The sequence below is a fragment of the Manis pentadactyla genome, chromosome 2 (assembly GCF_030020395.1).
Source record: "Manis pentadactyla isolate mManPen7 chromosome 2, mManPen7.hap1, whole genome shotgun sequence".
Taxonomy (NCBI): Eukaryota; Metazoa; Chordata; class Mammalia; order Pholidota; family Manidae; genus Manis; species Manis pentadactyla.
The window spans coordinates 216,274,157-216,288,566 of record NC_080020.1 but is presented as its reverse complement, the minus strand read 5'-3'; the positions used below and the strand labels follow the sequence as shown (position 1 = coordinate 216,288,566).

The 14,410-nt window shown below is 76.1% G+C and overlaps 9 non-coding genes across 9 annotated transcripts; all 9 read left to right on the top strand.

Annotated features, from left to right (window-relative positions):
* The first annotated feature begins 1,391 nt into the window (after positions 1 to 1,391).
* Positions 1,392 to 1,510, top strand: LOC130682775 (5S ribosomal RNA). Its single transcript, XR_008996073.1, has one exon. It is a non-coding gene; the product is annotated as a 5S ribosomal RNA (ribosomal RNA).
* A 1,393-nt stretch (positions 1,511 to 2,903) lies between these two features.
* On the top strand, positions 2,904 to 3,022 carry LOC130682774 (5S ribosomal RNA). The gene has a single exon (XR_008996072.1). It is a non-coding gene; the product is annotated as a 5S ribosomal RNA (ribosomal RNA).
* Positions 3,023 to 4,415: 1,393 nt separating this feature from the next.
* On the top strand, positions 4,416 to 4,534 carry LOC130682773 (5S ribosomal RNA). Its single transcript, XR_008996071.1, has one exon. It is a non-coding gene; the product is annotated as a 5S ribosomal RNA (ribosomal RNA).
* Positions 4,535 to 5,927: 1,393 nt separating this feature from the next.
* Positions 5,928 to 6,046, top strand: LOC130682771 (5S ribosomal RNA). Its single transcript, XR_008996069.1, has one exon. It is a non-coding gene; the product is annotated as a 5S ribosomal RNA (ribosomal RNA).
* Positions 6,047 to 7,439: 1,393 nt separating this feature from the next.
* On the top strand, positions 7,440 to 7,558 carry LOC130682770 (5S ribosomal RNA). The gene has a single exon (XR_008996068.1). It is a non-coding gene; the product is annotated as a 5S ribosomal RNA (ribosomal RNA).
* A 1,393-nt stretch (positions 7,559 to 8,951) lies between these two features.
* On the top strand, positions 8,952 to 9,070 carry LOC130682769 (5S ribosomal RNA). Its single transcript, XR_008996067.1, has one exon. It is a non-coding gene; the product is annotated as a 5S ribosomal RNA (ribosomal RNA).
* Positions 9,071 to 10,463: 1,393 nt separating this feature from the next.
* LOC130682768 (5S ribosomal RNA) lies at positions 10,464 to 10,582 on the top strand. Its single transcript, XR_008996066.1, has one exon. It is a non-coding gene; the product is annotated as a 5S ribosomal RNA (ribosomal RNA).
* A 1,393-nt stretch (positions 10,583 to 11,975) lies between these two features.
* LOC130682767 (5S ribosomal RNA) lies at positions 11,976 to 12,094 on the top strand. The gene has a single exon (XR_008996065.1). It is a non-coding gene; the product is annotated as a 5S ribosomal RNA (ribosomal RNA).
* A 1,393-nt stretch (positions 12,095 to 13,487) lies between these two features.
* Positions 13,488 to 13,606, top strand: LOC130682766 (5S ribosomal RNA). The gene has a single exon (XR_008996064.1). It is a non-coding gene; the product is annotated as a 5S ribosomal RNA (ribosomal RNA).
* Positions 13,607 to 14,410: the final 804 nt, after the last annotated feature.

Sequence of the window (14,410 nt, the reverse complement as noted above, 5' to 3'; positions counted from 1 at the left end):
TCTCTGCCTCCCCGCTTTCTTTCTGCCGCCGTCGCCCCCTGCCCCTCCCGGCCGCTCACCGCGGGCGCCTGCCCTCGCCCAGCCCCTTCCCCGCCCGCCCCGTCGTGACCACCTGCTGCTGCCGGGCCTCGTCCCCCACCCCCACACGCCTCCGGGGGCTGGGGCTGGGGCTGGCGGTGGGGGTGCGAGTGGGGGTGGGGTGGGCACACCCGCCTTCAGCCGGCCGGCCCCGCCCAGAGGCAGGGCCAACCTGCGCGCGGGCCGGCGGTGTCCCCCACCCCGCAGGCAGGCCTTGGGCTCCCTCCGCAGCCCGGGAGCCCCTAAGCCGTGCGCTCCACTCGCCCCCACCCGCCGGACAGCGCAGGCCCTGGGCGCCCCCCAACACCCCGCGCACGCCCCCATCCCCGGAGCCCGGGCCGCGCTCCCTTCCTTGCCACGGTAGGGAGGTAGCGAAGGCCCGGGCCCACAGGAGGGGCCCACCGTCCCTGGGCCCCGGGGGTGGGGGGGCGCGCCCCGTGGTCCGCGCTCGGTGTGCGTGCCCTCGCCCCTCGAGCCCCGCCCCCCACCCGGGACCGGGAGCGGGCCGACCGACCGCGCCGGGCGGACGTCCGACGCTGCTCTCCCGCAACAGCCAGGCGCGCCCCAGCGAGTGCCGGGGCGCCCGTGCCGAAGACACACAGAGCCGGAAGAAACGGGCCAGCGCGCGCTCACACCCATCTCCCGGGCGCCTGGTTCCCCGGGCAGGCAGGGGTGCCCGCCCAACGCGGCGCCTCGCAGCGTGGCTGCAGGTCCTCGGGGGCTGCACGGGTGACTGCGGGCCCCAGGGCCCGGCCGCCTTGCCCGAAAGCAGCCCGAGCGTGACCACGGCCTCGTGGGGAAGCTGCCCCTCCAGGGGAGCCTCGCGGTGCCTGTCGGGTGGGTGTGCGTGTGCGTGTGCGTGTGCGTGTGCGCGCGCGCGCGCGCGCCACTGTGAGGAAGTGCGAGCGTGTGCACGCGTGCGTTCGACGGCGTGTGCACGCGTGCGTTCGACGGCGTGTGCGCCGCCTGGCTGCTCGTCCCCGTGTCCGCCTAGGTGTGTGCCTGTGTCTTGAATCCTCGTGTCCGTGTGTCTCTCCTCTCCCTCACTCCGGTTCGCTCGGGCTCCCTGCGGGTGGCACGGAGAAGATGGCAGAAGGAAGAAGGGCGGCGGGTGGCCTGTGGTGGCGCCGGGGGGCCCCGGCTGGAGCCGGGCCAGTAGGGGCCTGGTGGGCAGCGGCGCAGCGCGGGCGGGCCGGCGCGAGAGCGGCCCGGGCACGGGGCCGGTGGGGTTGGGGGGGCACCGGCAGAGGCTCGGGGCGTGGAGGCAGGCGGGGACGCGCAGGCTCTTGGGGCGCGCAGGGCCGGCCTCTGGCGTCTACGGCCATACCACCCTGAACGCGCCCGATCTCGTCTGATCTCGGAAGCTAAGCAGGGTCGGGCCTGGTTAGTACTTGGATGGGAGACCGCCTGGGAATACCGGGTGCTGTAGGCTCTTTTTCCTCTCTGCCTCCCCGCTTTCTTTCTGCCGCCGTCGCCCCCTGCCCCTCCCGGCCGCTCACCGCGGGCGCCTGCCCTCGCCCAGCCCCTTCCCCGCCCGCCCCGTCGTGACCACCTGCTGCTGCCGGGCCTCGTCCCCCACCCCCACACGCCTCCGGGGGCTGGGGCTGGGGCTGGCGGTGGGGGTGCGAGTGGGGGTGGGGTGGGCACACCCGCCTTCAGCCGGCCGGCCCCGCCCAGAGGCAGGGCCAACCTGCGCGCGGGCCGGCGGTGTCCCCCACCCCGCAGGCAGGCCTTGGGCTCCCTCCGCAGCCCGGGAGCCCCTAAGCCGTGCGCTCCACTCGCCCCCACCCGCCGGACAGCGCAGGCCCTGGGCGCCCCCCAACACCCCGCGCACGCCCCCATCCCCGGAGCCCGGGCCGCGCTCCCTTCCTTGCCACGGTAGGGAGGTAGCGAAGGCCCGGGCCCACAGGAGGGGCCCACCGTCCCTGGGCCCCGGGGGTGGGGGGGCGCGCCCCGTGGTCCGCGCTCGGTGTGCGTGCCCTCGCCCCTCGAGCCCCGCCCCCCACCCGGGACCGGGAGCGGGCCGACCGACCGCGCCGGGCGGACGTCCGACGCTGCTCTCCCGCAACAGCCAGGCGCGCCCCAGCGAGTGCCGGGGCGCCCGTGCCAAAGACACACAGAGCCGGAAGAAACGGGCCAGCGCGCGCTCACACCCATCTCCCGGGCGCCTGGTTCCCCGGGCAGGCAGGGGTGCCCGCCCAACGCGGCGCCTCGCAGCGTGGCTGCAGGTCCTCGGGGGCTGCACGGGTGACTGCGGGCCCCAGGGCCCGGCCGCCTTGCCCGAAAGCAGCCCGAGCGTGACCACGGCCTCGTGGGGAAGCTGCCCCTCCAGGGGAGCCTCGCGGTGCCTGTCGGGTGGGTGTGCGTGTGCGTGTGCGTGTGCGCGCGCGCGCGCGCGCCACTGTGAGGAAGTGCGAGCGTGTGCACGCGTGCGTTCGACGGCGTGTGCACGCGTGCGTTCGACGGCGTGTGCACCGCCTGGCTGCTCGTCCCCGTGTCCGCCTAGGTGTGTGCCTGTGTCTTGAATCCTCGTGTCCGTGTGTCTCTCCTCTCCCTCACTCCGGTTCGCTCGGGCTCCCTGCGGGTGGCACGGAGAAGATGGCAGAAGGAAGAAGGGCGGCGGGTGGCCTGTGGTGGCGCCGGGGGGCCCCGGCTGGAGCCGGGCCAGTAGGGGCCTGGTGGGCAGCGGCGCAGCGCGGGCGGGCCGGCGCGAGAGCGGCCCGGGCACGGGGCCGGTGGGGTTGGGGGGGCACCGGCAGAGGCTCGGGGCGTGGAGGCAGGCGGGGACGCGCAGGCTCTTGGGGCGCGCAGGGCCGGCCTCTGGCGTCTACGGCCATACCACCCTGAACGCGCCCGATCTCGTCTGATCTCGGAAGCTAAGCAGGGTCGGGCCTGGTTAGTACTTGGATGGGAGACCGCCTGGGAATACCGGGTGCTGTAGGCTCTTTTTCCTCTCTGCCTCCCCGCTTTCTTTCTGCCGCCGTCGCCCCCTGCCCCTCCCGGCCGCTCACCGCGGGCGCCTGCCCTCGCCCAGCCCCTTCCCCGCCCGCCCCGTCGTGACCACCTGCTGCTGCCGGGCCTCGTCCCCCACCCCCACACGCCTCCGGGGGCTGGGGCTGGGGCTGGCGGTGGGGGTGCGAGTGGGGGTGGGGTGGGCACACCCGCCTTCAGCCGGCCGGCCCCGCCCAGAGGCAGGGCCAACCTGCGCGCGGGCCGGCGGTGTCCCCCACCCCGCAGGCAGGCCTTGGGCTCCCTCCGCAGCCCGGGAGCCCCTAAGCCGTGCGCTCCACTCGCCCCCACCCGCCGGACAGCGCAGGCCCTGGGCGCCCCCCAACACCCCGCGCACGCCCCCATCCCCGGAGCCCGGGCCGCGCTCCCTTCCTTGCCACGGTAGGGAGGTAGCGAAGGCCCGGGCCCACAGGAGGGGCCCACCGTCCCTGGGCCCCGGGGGTGGGGGGGCGCGCCCCGTGGTCCGCGCTCGGTGTGCGTGCCCTCGCCCCTCGAGCCCCGCCCCCCACCCGGGACCGGGAGCGGGCCGACCGACCGCGCCGGGCGGACGTCCGACGCTGCTCTCCCGCAACAGCCAGGCGCGCCCCAGCGAGTGCCGGGGCGCCCGTGCCGAAGACACACAGAGCCGGAAGAAACGGGCCAGCGCGCGCTCACACCCATCTCCCGGGCGCCTGGTTCCCCGGGCAGGCAGGGGTGCCCGCCCAACGCGGCGCCTCGCAGCGTGGCTGCAGGTCCTCGGGGGCTGCACGGGTGACTGCGGGCCCCAGGGCCCGGCCGCCTTGCCCGAAAGCAGCCCGAGCGTGACCACGGCCTCGTGGGGAAGCTGCCCCTCCAGGGGAGCCTCGCGGTGCCTGTCGGGTGGGTGTGCGTGTGCGTGTGCGTGTGCGCGCGCGCGCGCGCGCCACTGTGAGGAAGTGCGAGCGTGTGCACGCGTGCGTTCGACGGCGTGTGCACGCGTGCGTTCGACGGCGTGTGCACCGCCTGGCTGCTCGTCCCCGTGTCCGCCTAGGTGTGTGCCTGTGTCTTGAATCCTCGTGTCCGTGTGTCTCTCCTCTCCCTCACTCCGGTTCGCTCGGGCTCCCTGCGGGTGGCACGGAGAAGATGGCAGAAGGAAGAAGGGCGGCGGGTGGCCTGTGGTGGCGCCGGGGGGCCCCGGCTGGAGCCGGGCCAGTAGGGGCCTGGTGGGCAGCGGCGCAGCGCGGGCGGGCCGGCGCGAGAGCGGCCCGGGCACGGGGCCGGTGGGGTTGGGGGGGCACCGGCAGAGGCTCGGGGCGTGGAGGCAGGCGGGGACGCGCAGGCTCTTGGGGCGCGCAGGGCCGGCCTCTGGCGTCTACGGCCATACCACCCTGAACGCGCCCGATCTCGTCTGATCTCGGAAGCTAAGCAGGGTCGGGCCTGGTTAGTACTTGGATGGGAGACCGCCTGGGAATACCGGGTGCTGTAGGCTCTTTTTCCTCTCTGCCTCCCCGCTTTCTTTCTGCCGCCGTCGCCCCCTGCCCCTCCCGGCCGCTCACCGCGGGCGCCTGCCCTCGCCCAGCCCCTTCCCCGCCCGCCCCGTCGTGACCACCTGCTGCTGCCGGGCCTCGTCCCCCACCCCCACACGCCTCCGGGGGCTGGGGCTGGGGCTGGCGGTGGGGGTGCGAGTGGGGGTGGGGTGGGCACACCCGCCTTCAGCCGGCCGGCCCCGCCCAGAGGCAGGGCCAACCTGCGCGCGGGCCGGCGGTGTCCCCCACCCCGCAGGCAGGCCTTGGGCTCCCTCCGCAGCCCGGGAGCCCCTAAGCCGTGCGCTCCACTCGCCCCCACCCGCCGGACAGCGCAGGCCCTGGGCGCCCCCCAACACCCCGCGCACGCCCCCATCCCCGGAGCCCGGGCCGCGCTCCCTTCCTTGCCACGGTAGGGAGGTAGCGAAGGCCCGGGCCCACAGGAGGGGCCCACCGTCCCTGGGCCCCGGGGGTGGGGGGGCGCGCCCCGTGGTCCGCGCTCGGTGTGCGTGCCCTCGCCCCTCGAGCCCCGCCCCCCACCCGGGACCGGGAGCGGGCCGACCGACCGCGCCGGGCGGACGTCCGACGCTGCTCTCCCGCAACAGCCAGGCGCGCCCCAGCGAGTGCCGGGGCGCCCGTGCCGAAGACACACAGAGCCGGAAGAAACGGGCCAGCGCGCGCTCACACCCATCTCCCGGGCGCCTGGTTCCCCGGGCAGGCAGGGGTGCCCGCCCAACGCGGCGCCTCGCAGCGTGGCTGCAGGTCCTCGGGGGCTGCACGGGTGACTGCGGGCCCCAGGGCCCGGCCGCCTTGCCCGAAAGCAGCCCGAGCGTGACCACGGCCTCGTGGGGAAGCTGCCCCTCCAGGGGAGCCTCGCGGTGCCTGTCGGGTGGGTGTGCGTGTGCGTGTGCGTGTGCGCGCGCGCGCGCGCGCCACTGTGAGGAAGTGCGAGCGTGTGCACGCGTGCGTTCGACGGCGTGTGCACGCGTGCGTTCGACGGCGTGTGCGCCGCCTGGCTGCTCGTCCCCGTGTCCGCCTAGGTGTGTGCCTGTGTCTTGAATCCTCGTGTCCGTGTGTCTCTCCTCTCCCTCACTCCGGTTCGCTCGGGCTCCCTGCGGGTGGCACGGAGAAGATGGCAGAAGGAAGAAGGGCGGCGGGTGGCCTGTGGTGGCGCCGGGGGGCCCCGGCTGGAGCCGGGCCAGTAGGGGCCTGGTGGGCAGCGGCGCAGCGCGGGTGGGCCGGCGCGAGAGCGGCCCGGGCACGGGGCCGGTGGGGTTGGGGGGGCACCGGCAGAGGCTCGGGGCGTGGAGGCAGGCGGGGACGCGCAGGCTCTTGGGGCGCGCAGGGCCGGCCTCTGGCGTCTACGGCCATACCACCCTGAACGCGCCCGATCTCGTCTGATCTCGGAAGCTAAGCAGGGTCGGGCCTGGTTAGTACTTGGATGGGAGACCGCCTGGGAATACCGGGTGCTGTAGGCTCTTTTTCCTCTCTGCCTCCCCGCTTTCTTTCTGCCGCCGTCGCCCCCTGCCCCTCCCGGCCGCTCACCGCGGGCGCCTGCCCTCGCCCAGCCCCTTCCCCGCCCGCCCCGTCGTGACCACCTGCTGCTGCCGGGCCTCGTCCCCCACCCCCACACGCCTCCGGGGGCTGGGGCTGGGGCTGGCGGTGGGGGTGCGAGTGGGGGTGGGGTGGGCACACCCGCCTTCAGCCGGCCGGCCCCGCCCAGAGGCAGGGCCAACCTGCGCGCGGGCCGGCGGTGTCCCCCACCCCGCAGGCAGGCCTTGGGCTCCCTCCGCAGCCCGGGAGCCCCTAAGCCGTGCGCTCCACTCGCCCCCACCCGCCGGACAGCGCAGGCCCTGGGCGCCCCCCAACACCCCGCGCACGCCCCCATCCCCGGAGCCCGGGCCGCGCTCCCTTCCTTGCCACGGTAGGGAGGTAGCGAAGGCCCGGGCCCACAGGAGGGGCCCACCGTCCCTGGGCCCCGGGGGTGGGGGGGCGCGCCCCGTGGTCCGCGCTCGGTGTGCGTGCCCTCGCCCCTCGAGCCCCGCCCCCCACCCGGGACCGGGAGCGGGCCGACCGACCGCGCCGGGCGGACGTCCGACGCTGCTCTCCCGCAACAGCCAGGCGCGCCCCAGCGAGTGCCGGGGCGCCCGTGCCGAAGACACACAGAGCCGGAAGAAACGGGCCAGCGCGCGCTCACACCCATCTCCCGGGCGCCTGGTTCCCCGGGCAGGCAGGGGTGCCCGCCCAACGCGGCGCCTCGCAGCGTGGCTGCAGGTCCTCGGGGGCTGCACGGGTGACTGCGGGCCCCAGGGCCCGGCCGCCTTGCCCGAAAGCAGCCCGAGCGTGACCACGGCCTCGTGGGGAAGCTGCCCCTCCAGGGGAGCCTCGCGGTGCCTGTCGGGTGGGTGTGCGTGTGCGTGTGCGTGTGCGCGCGCGCGCGCGCGCCACTGTGAGGAAGTGCGAGCGTGTGCACGCGTGCGTTCGACGGCGTGTGCACGCGTGCGTTCGACGGCGTGTGCGCCGCCTGGCTGCTCGTCCCCGTGTCCGCCTAGGTGTGTGCCTGTGTCTTGAATCCTCGTGTCCGTGTGTCTCTCCTCTCCCTCACTCCGGTTCGCTCGGGCTCCCTGCGGGTGGCACGGAGAAGATGGCAGAAGGAAGAAGGGCGGCGGGTGGCCTGTGGTGGCGCCGGGGGGCCCCGGCTGGAGCCGGGCCAGTAGGGGCCTGGTGGGCAGCGGCGCAGCGCGGGCGGGCCGGCGCGAGAGCGGCCCGGGCACGGGGCCGGTGGGGTTGGGGGGGCACCGGCAGAGGCTCGGGGCGTGGAGGCAGGCGGGGACGCGCAGGCTCTTGGGGCGCGCAGGGCCGGCCTCTGGCGTCTACGGCCATACCACCCTGAACGCGCCCGATCTCGTCTGATCTCGGAAGCTAAGCAGGGTCGGGCCTGGTTAGTACTTGGATGGGAGACCGCCTGGGAATACCGGGTGCTGTAGGCTCTTTTTCCTCTCTGCCTCCCCGCTTTCTTTCTGCCGCCGTCGCCCCCTGCCCCTCCCGGCCGCTCACCGCGGGCGCCTGCCCTCGCCCAGCCCCTTCCCCGCCCGCCCCGTCGTGACCACCTGCTGCTGCCGGGCCTCGTCCCCCACCCCCACACGCCTCCGGGGGCTGGGGCTGGGGCTGGCGGTGGGGGTGCGAGTGGGGGTGGGGTGGGCACACCCGCCTTCAGCCGGCCGGCCCCGCCCAGAGGCAGGGCCAACCTGCGCGCGGGCCGGCGGTGTCCCCCACCCCGCAGGCAGGCCTTGGGCTCCCTCCGCAGCCCGGGAGCCCCTAAGCCGTGCGCTCCACTCGCCCCCACCCGCCGGACAGCGCAGGCCCTGGGCGCCCCCCAACACCCCGCGCACGCCCCCATCCCCGGAGCCCGGGCCGCGCTCCCTTCCTTGCCACGGTAGGGAGGTAGCGAAGGCCCGGGCCCACAGGAGGGGCCCACCGTCCCTGGGCCCCGGGGGTGGGGGGGCGCGCCCCGTGGTCCGCGCTCGGTGTGCGTGCCCTCGCCCCTCGAGCCCCGCCCCCCACCCGGGACCGGGAGCGGGCCGACCGACCGCGCCGGGCGGACGTCCGACGCTGCTCTCCCGCAACAGCCAGGCGCGCCCCAGCGAGTGCCGGGGCGCCCGTGCCGAAGACACACAGAGCCGGAAGAAACGGGCCAGCGCGCGCTCACACCCATCTCCCGGGCGCCTGGTTCCCCGGGCAGGCAGGGGTGCCCGCCCAACGCGGCGCCTCGCAGCGTGGCTGCAGGTCCTCGGGGGCTGCACGGGTGACTGCGGGCCCCAGGGCCCGGCCGCCTTGCCCGAAAGCAGCCCGAGCGTGACCACGGCCTCGTGGGGAAGCTGCCCCTCCAGGGGAGCCTCGCGGTGCCTGTCGGGTGGGTGTGCGTGTGCGTGTGCGTGTGCGCGCGCGCGCGCGCGCCACTGTGAGGAAGTGCGAGCGTGTGCACGCGTGCGTTCGACGGCGTGTGCACGCGTGCGTTCGACGGCGTGTGCGCCGCCTGGCTGCTCGTCCCCGTGTCCGCCTAGGTGTGTGCCTGTGTCTTGAATCCTCGTGTCCGTGTGTCTCTCCTCTCCCTCACTCCGGTTCGCTCGGGCTCCCTGCGGGTGGCACGGAGAAGATGGCAGAAGGAAGAAGGGCGGCGGGTGGCCTGTGGTGGCGCCGGGGGGCCCCGGCTGGAGCCGGGCCAGTAGGGGCCTGGTGGGCAGCGGCGCAGCGCGGGCGGGCCGGCGCGAGAGCGGCCCGGGCACGGGGCCGGTGGGGTTGGGGGGGCACCGGCAGAGGCTCGGGGCGTGGAGGCAGGCGGGGACGCGCAGGCTCTTGGGGCGCGCAGGGCCGGCCTCTGGCGTCTACGGCCATACCACCCTGAACGCGCCCGATCTCGTCTGATCTCGGAAGCTAAGCAGGGTCGGGCCTGGTTAGTACTTGGATGGGAGACCGCCTGGGAATACCGGGTGCTGTAGGCTCTTTTTCCTCTCTGCCTCCCCGCTTTCTTTCTGCCGCCGTCGCCCCCTGCCCCTCCCGGCCGCTCACCGCGGGCGCCTGCCCTCGCCCAGCCCCTTCCCCGCCCGCCCCGTCGTGACCACCTGCTGCTGCCGGGCCTCGTCCCCCACCCCCACACGCCTCCGGGGGCTGGGGCTGGGGCTGGCGGTGGGGGTGCGAGTGGGGGTGGGGTGGGCACACCCGCCTTCAGCCGGCCGGCCCCGCCCAGAGGCAGGGCCAACCTGCGCGCGGGCCGGCGGTGTCCCCCACCCCGCAGGCAGGCCTTGGGCTCCCTCCGCAGCCCGGGAGCCCCTAAGCCGTGCGCTCCACTCGCCCCCACCCGCCGGACAGCGCAGGCCCTGGGCGCCCCCCAACACCCCGCGCACGCCCCCATCCCCGGAGCCCGGGCCGCGCTCCCTTCCTTGCCACGGTAGGGAGGTAGCGAAGGCCCGGGCCCACAGGAGGGGCCCACCGTCCCTGGGCCCCGGGGGTGGGGGGGCGCGCCCCGTGGTCCGCGCTCGGTGTGCGTGCCCTCGCCCCTCGAGCCCCGCCCCCCACCCGGGACCGGGAGCGGGCCGACCGACCGCGCCGGGCGGACGTCCGACGCTGCTCTCCCGCAACAGCCAGGCGCGCCCCAGCGAGTGCCGGGGCGCCCGTGCCGAAGACACACAGAGCCGGAAGAAACGGGCCAGCGCGCGCTCACACCCATCTCCCGGGCGCCTGGTTCCCCGGGCAGGCAGGGGTGCCCGCCCAACGCGGCGCCTCGCAGCGTGGCTGCAGGTCCTCGGGGGCTGCACGGGTGACTGCGGGCCCCAGGGCCCGGCCGCCTTGCCCGAAAGCAGCCCGAGCGTGACCACGGCCTCGTGGGGAAGCTGCCCCTCCAGGGGAGCCTCGCGGTGCCTGTCGGGTGGGTGTGCGTGTGCGTGTGCGTGTGCGCGCGCGCGCGCGCGCCACTGTGAGGAAGTGCGAGCGTGTGCACGCGTGCGTTCGACGGCGTGTGCACGCGTGCGTTCGACGGCGTGTGCGCCGCCTGGCTGCTCGTCCCCGTGTCCGCCTAGGTGTGTGCCTGTGTCTTGAATCCTCGTGTCCGTGTGTCTCTCCTCTCCCTCACTCCGGTTCGCTCGGGCTCCCTGCGGGTGGCACGGAGAAGATGGCAGAAGGAAGAAGGGCGGCGGGTGGCCTGTGGTGGCGCCGGGGGGCCCCGGCTGGAGCCGGGCCAGTAGGGGCCTGGTGGGCAGCGGCGCAGCGCGGGCGGGCCGGCGCGAGAGCGGCCCGGGCACGGGGCCGGTGGGGTTGGGGGGGCACCGGCAGAGGCTCGGGGCGTGGAGGCAGGCGGGGACGCGCAGGCTCTTGGGGCGCGCAGGGCCGGCCTCTGGCGTCTACGGCCATACCACCCTGAACGCGCCCGATCTCGTCTGATCTCGGAAGCTAAGCAGGGTCGGGCCTGGTTAGTACTTGGATGGGAGACCGCCTGGGAATACCGGGTGCTGTAGGCTCTTTTTCCTCTCTGCCTCCCCGCTTTCTTTCTGCCGCCGTCGCCCCCTGCCCCTCCCGGCCGCTCACCGCGGGCGCCTGCCCTCGCCCAGCCCCTTCCCCGCCCGCCCCGTCGTGACCACCTGCTGCTGCCGGGCCTCGTCCCCCACCCCCACACGCCTCCGGGGGCTGGGGCTGGGGCTGGCGGTGGGGGTGCGAGTGGGGGTGGGGTGGGCACACCCGCCTTCAGCCGGCCGGCCCCGCCCAGAGGCAGGGCCAACCTGCGCGCGGGCCGGCGGTGTCCCCCACCCCGCAGGCAGGCCTTGGGCTCCCTCCGCAGCCCGGGAGCCCCTAAGCCGTGCGCTCCACTCGCCCCCACCCGCCGGACAGCGCAGGCCCTGGGCGCCCCCCAACACCCCGCGCACGCCCCCATCCCCGGAGCCCGGGCCGCGCTCCCTTCCTTGCCACGGTAGGGAGGTAGCGAAGGCCCGGGCCCACAGGAGGGGCCCACCGTCCCTGGGCCCCGGGGGTGGGGGGGCGCGCCCCGTGGTCCGCGCTCGGTGTGCGTGCCCTCGCCCCTCGAGCCCCGCCCCCCACCCGGGACCGGGAGCGGGCCGACCGACCGCGCCGGGCGGACGTCCGACGCTGCTCTCCCGCAACAGCCAGGCGCGCCCCAGCGAGTGCCGGGGCGCCCGTGCCGAAGACACACAGAGCCGGAAGAAACGGGCCAGCGCGCGCTCACACCCATCTCCCGGGCGCCTGGTTCCCCGGGCAGGCAGGGGTGCCCGCCCAACGCGGCGCCTCGCAGCGTGGCTGCAGGTCCTCGGGGGCTGCACGGGTGACTGCGGGCCCCAGGGCCCGGCCGCCTTGCCCGAAAGCAGCCCGAGCGTGACCACGGCCTCGTGGGGAAGCTGCCCCTCCAGGGGAGCCTCGCGGTGCCTGTCGGGTGGGTGTGCGTGTGCGTGTGCGTGTGCGCGCGCGCGCGCGCGCCACTGTGAGGAAGTGCGAGCGTGTGCACGCGTGCGTTCGACGGCGTGTGCACGCGTGCGTTCGACGGCGTGTGCGCCGCCTGGCTGCTCGTCCCCGTGTCCGCCTAGGTGTGTGCCTGTGTCTTGAATCCTCGTGTCCGTGTGTCTCTCCTCTCCCTCACTCCGGTTCGCTCGGGCTCCCTGCGGGTGGCACGGAGAAGATGGCAGAAGGAAGAAGGGCGGCGGGTGGCCTGTGGTGGCGCCGGGGGGCCCCGGCTGGAGCCGGGCCAGTAGGGGCCTGGTGGGCAGCGGCGCAGCGCGGGCGGGCCGGCGCGAGAGCGGCCCGGGCACGGGGCCGGTGGGGTTGGGGGGGCACCGGCAGAGGCTCGGGGCGTGGAGGCAGGCGGGGACGCGCAGGCTCTTGGGGCGCGCAGGGCCGGCCTCTGGCGTCTACGGCCATACCACCCTGAACGCGCCCGATCTCGTCTGATCTCGGAAGCTAAGCAGGGTCGGGCCTGGTTAGTACTTGGATGGGAGACCGCCTGGGAATACCGGGTGCTGTAGGCTCTTTTTCCTCTCTGCCTCCCCGCTTTCTTTCTGCCGCCGTCGCCCCCTGCCCCTCCCGGCCGCTCACCGCGGGCGCCTGCCCTCGCCCAGCCCCTTCCCCGCCCGCCCCGTCGTGACCACCTGCTGCTGCCGGGCCTCGTCCCCCACCCCCACACGCCTCCGGGGGCTGGGGCTGGGGCTGGCGGTGGGGGTGCGAGTGGGGGTGGGGTGGGCACACCCGCCTTCAGCCGGCCGGCCCCGCCCAGAGGCAGGGCCAACCTGCGCGCGGGCCGGCGGTGTCCCCCACCCCGCAGGCAGGCCTTGGGCTCCCTCCGCAGCCCGGGAGCCCCTAAGCCGTGCGCTCCACTCGCCCCCACCCGCCGGACAGCGCAGGCCCTGGGCGCCCCCCAACACCCCGCGCACGCCCCCATCCCCGGAGCCCGGGCCGCGCTCCCTTCCTTGCCACGGTAGGGAGGTAGCGAAGGCCCGGGCCCACAGGAGGGGCCCACCGTCCCTGGGCCCCGGGGGTGGGGGGGCGCGCCCCGTGGTCCGCGCTCGGTGTGCGTGCCCTCGCCCCTCGAGCCCCGCCCCCCACCCGGGACCGGGAGCGGGCCGACCGACCGCGCCGGGCGGACGTCCGACGCTGCTCTCCCGCAACAGCCAGGCGCGCCCCAGCGAGTGCCGGGGCGCCCGTGCCGAAGACACACAGAGCCGGAAGAAACGGGCCAGCGCGCGCTCACACCCATCTCCCGGGCGCCTGGTTCCCCGGGCAGGCAGGGGTGCCCGCCCAACGCGGCGCCTCGCAGCGTGGCTGCAGGTCCTCGGGGGCTGCACGGGTGACTGCGGGCCCCAGGGCCCGGCCGCCTTGCCCGAAAGCAGCCCGAGCGTGACCACGGCCTCGTGGGGAAGCTGCCCCTCCAGGGGAGCCTCGCGGTGCCTGTCGGGTGGGTGTGCGTGTGCGTGTGCGTGTGCGCGCGCGCGCGCGCGCCACTGTGAGGAAGTGCGAGCGTGTGCACGCGTGCGTTCGACGGCGTGTGCACGCGTGCGTTCGACGGCGTGTGCGCCGCCTGGCTGCTCGTCCCCGTGTCCGCCTAGGTGTGTGCCTGTGTCTTGAATCCTCGTGTCCGTGTGTCTCTCCTCTCCCTCACTCCGGTTCGCTCGGGCTCCCTGCGGGTGGCACGGAGAAGATGGCAGAAGGAAGAAGGGCGGCGGGTGGCCTGTGGTGGCGCCGGGGGGCCCCGGCTGGAGCCGGGCCAGTAGGGGCCTGGTGGGCAGCGGCGCAGCGCGGGCGGGCCGGCGCGAGAGCGGCCCGGGCACGGGGCCGGTGGGGTTGGGGGGGCACCGGCAGAGGCTCGGGGCGTGGAGGCAGGCGGGGACGCGCAGGCTCTTGGGGCGCGCAGGGCCGGCCTCTGGCGTCTACGGCCATACCACCCTGAACGCGCCCGATCTCGTCTGATCTCGGAAGCTAAGCAGGGTCGGGCCTGGTTAGTACTTGGATGGGAGACCGCCTGGGAATACCGGGTGCTGTAGGCTCTTTTTCCTCTCTGCCTCCCCGCTTTCTTTCTGCCGCCGTCGCCCCCTGCCCCTCCCGGCCGCTCACCGCGGGCGCCTGCCCTCGCCCAGCCCCTTCCCCGCCCGCCCCGTCGTGACCACCTGCTGCTGCCGGGCCTCGTCCCCCACCCCCACACGCCTCCGGGGGCTGGGGCTGGGGCTGGCGGTGGGGGTGCGAGTGGGGGTGGGGTGGGCACACCCGCCTTCAGCCGGCCGGCCCCGCCCAGAGGCAGGGCCAACCTGCGCGCGGGCCGGCGGTGTCCCCCACCCCGCAGGCAGGCCTTGGGCTCCCTCCGCAGCCCGGGAGCCCCTAAGCCGTGCGCTCCACTCGCCCCCACCCGCCGGACAGCGCAGGCCCTGGGCGCCCCCCAACACCCCGCGCACGCCCCCATCCCCGGAGCCCGGGCCGCGCTCCCTTCCTTGCCACGGTAGGGAGGTAGCGAAGGCCCGGGCCCACAGGAGGGGCCCACCGTCCCTGGGCCCCGGGGGTGGGGGGGCGCGCCCCGTGGTCCGCGCTCGGTGTGCGTGCCCTCGCCCCTCGAGCCCCGCCCCCCACCCGGGACCGGGAGCGGGCCGACCGACCGCGCCGGGCGGACGTCCGACGCTGCTCTCCCGCAACAGCCAGGCGCGCCCCAGCGAGTGCCGGGGCGCCCGTGCCGAAGACACACAGAGCCGGAAGAAACGGGCCAGCGCGCGCTCACACCCATCTCCCGGGCGCCTGGTTCCCCGGGCAGGCAGGGGTGCCCGCCCAACGCGGCGCCTCGCAGCGTGGCTGCAGGTCCTCGG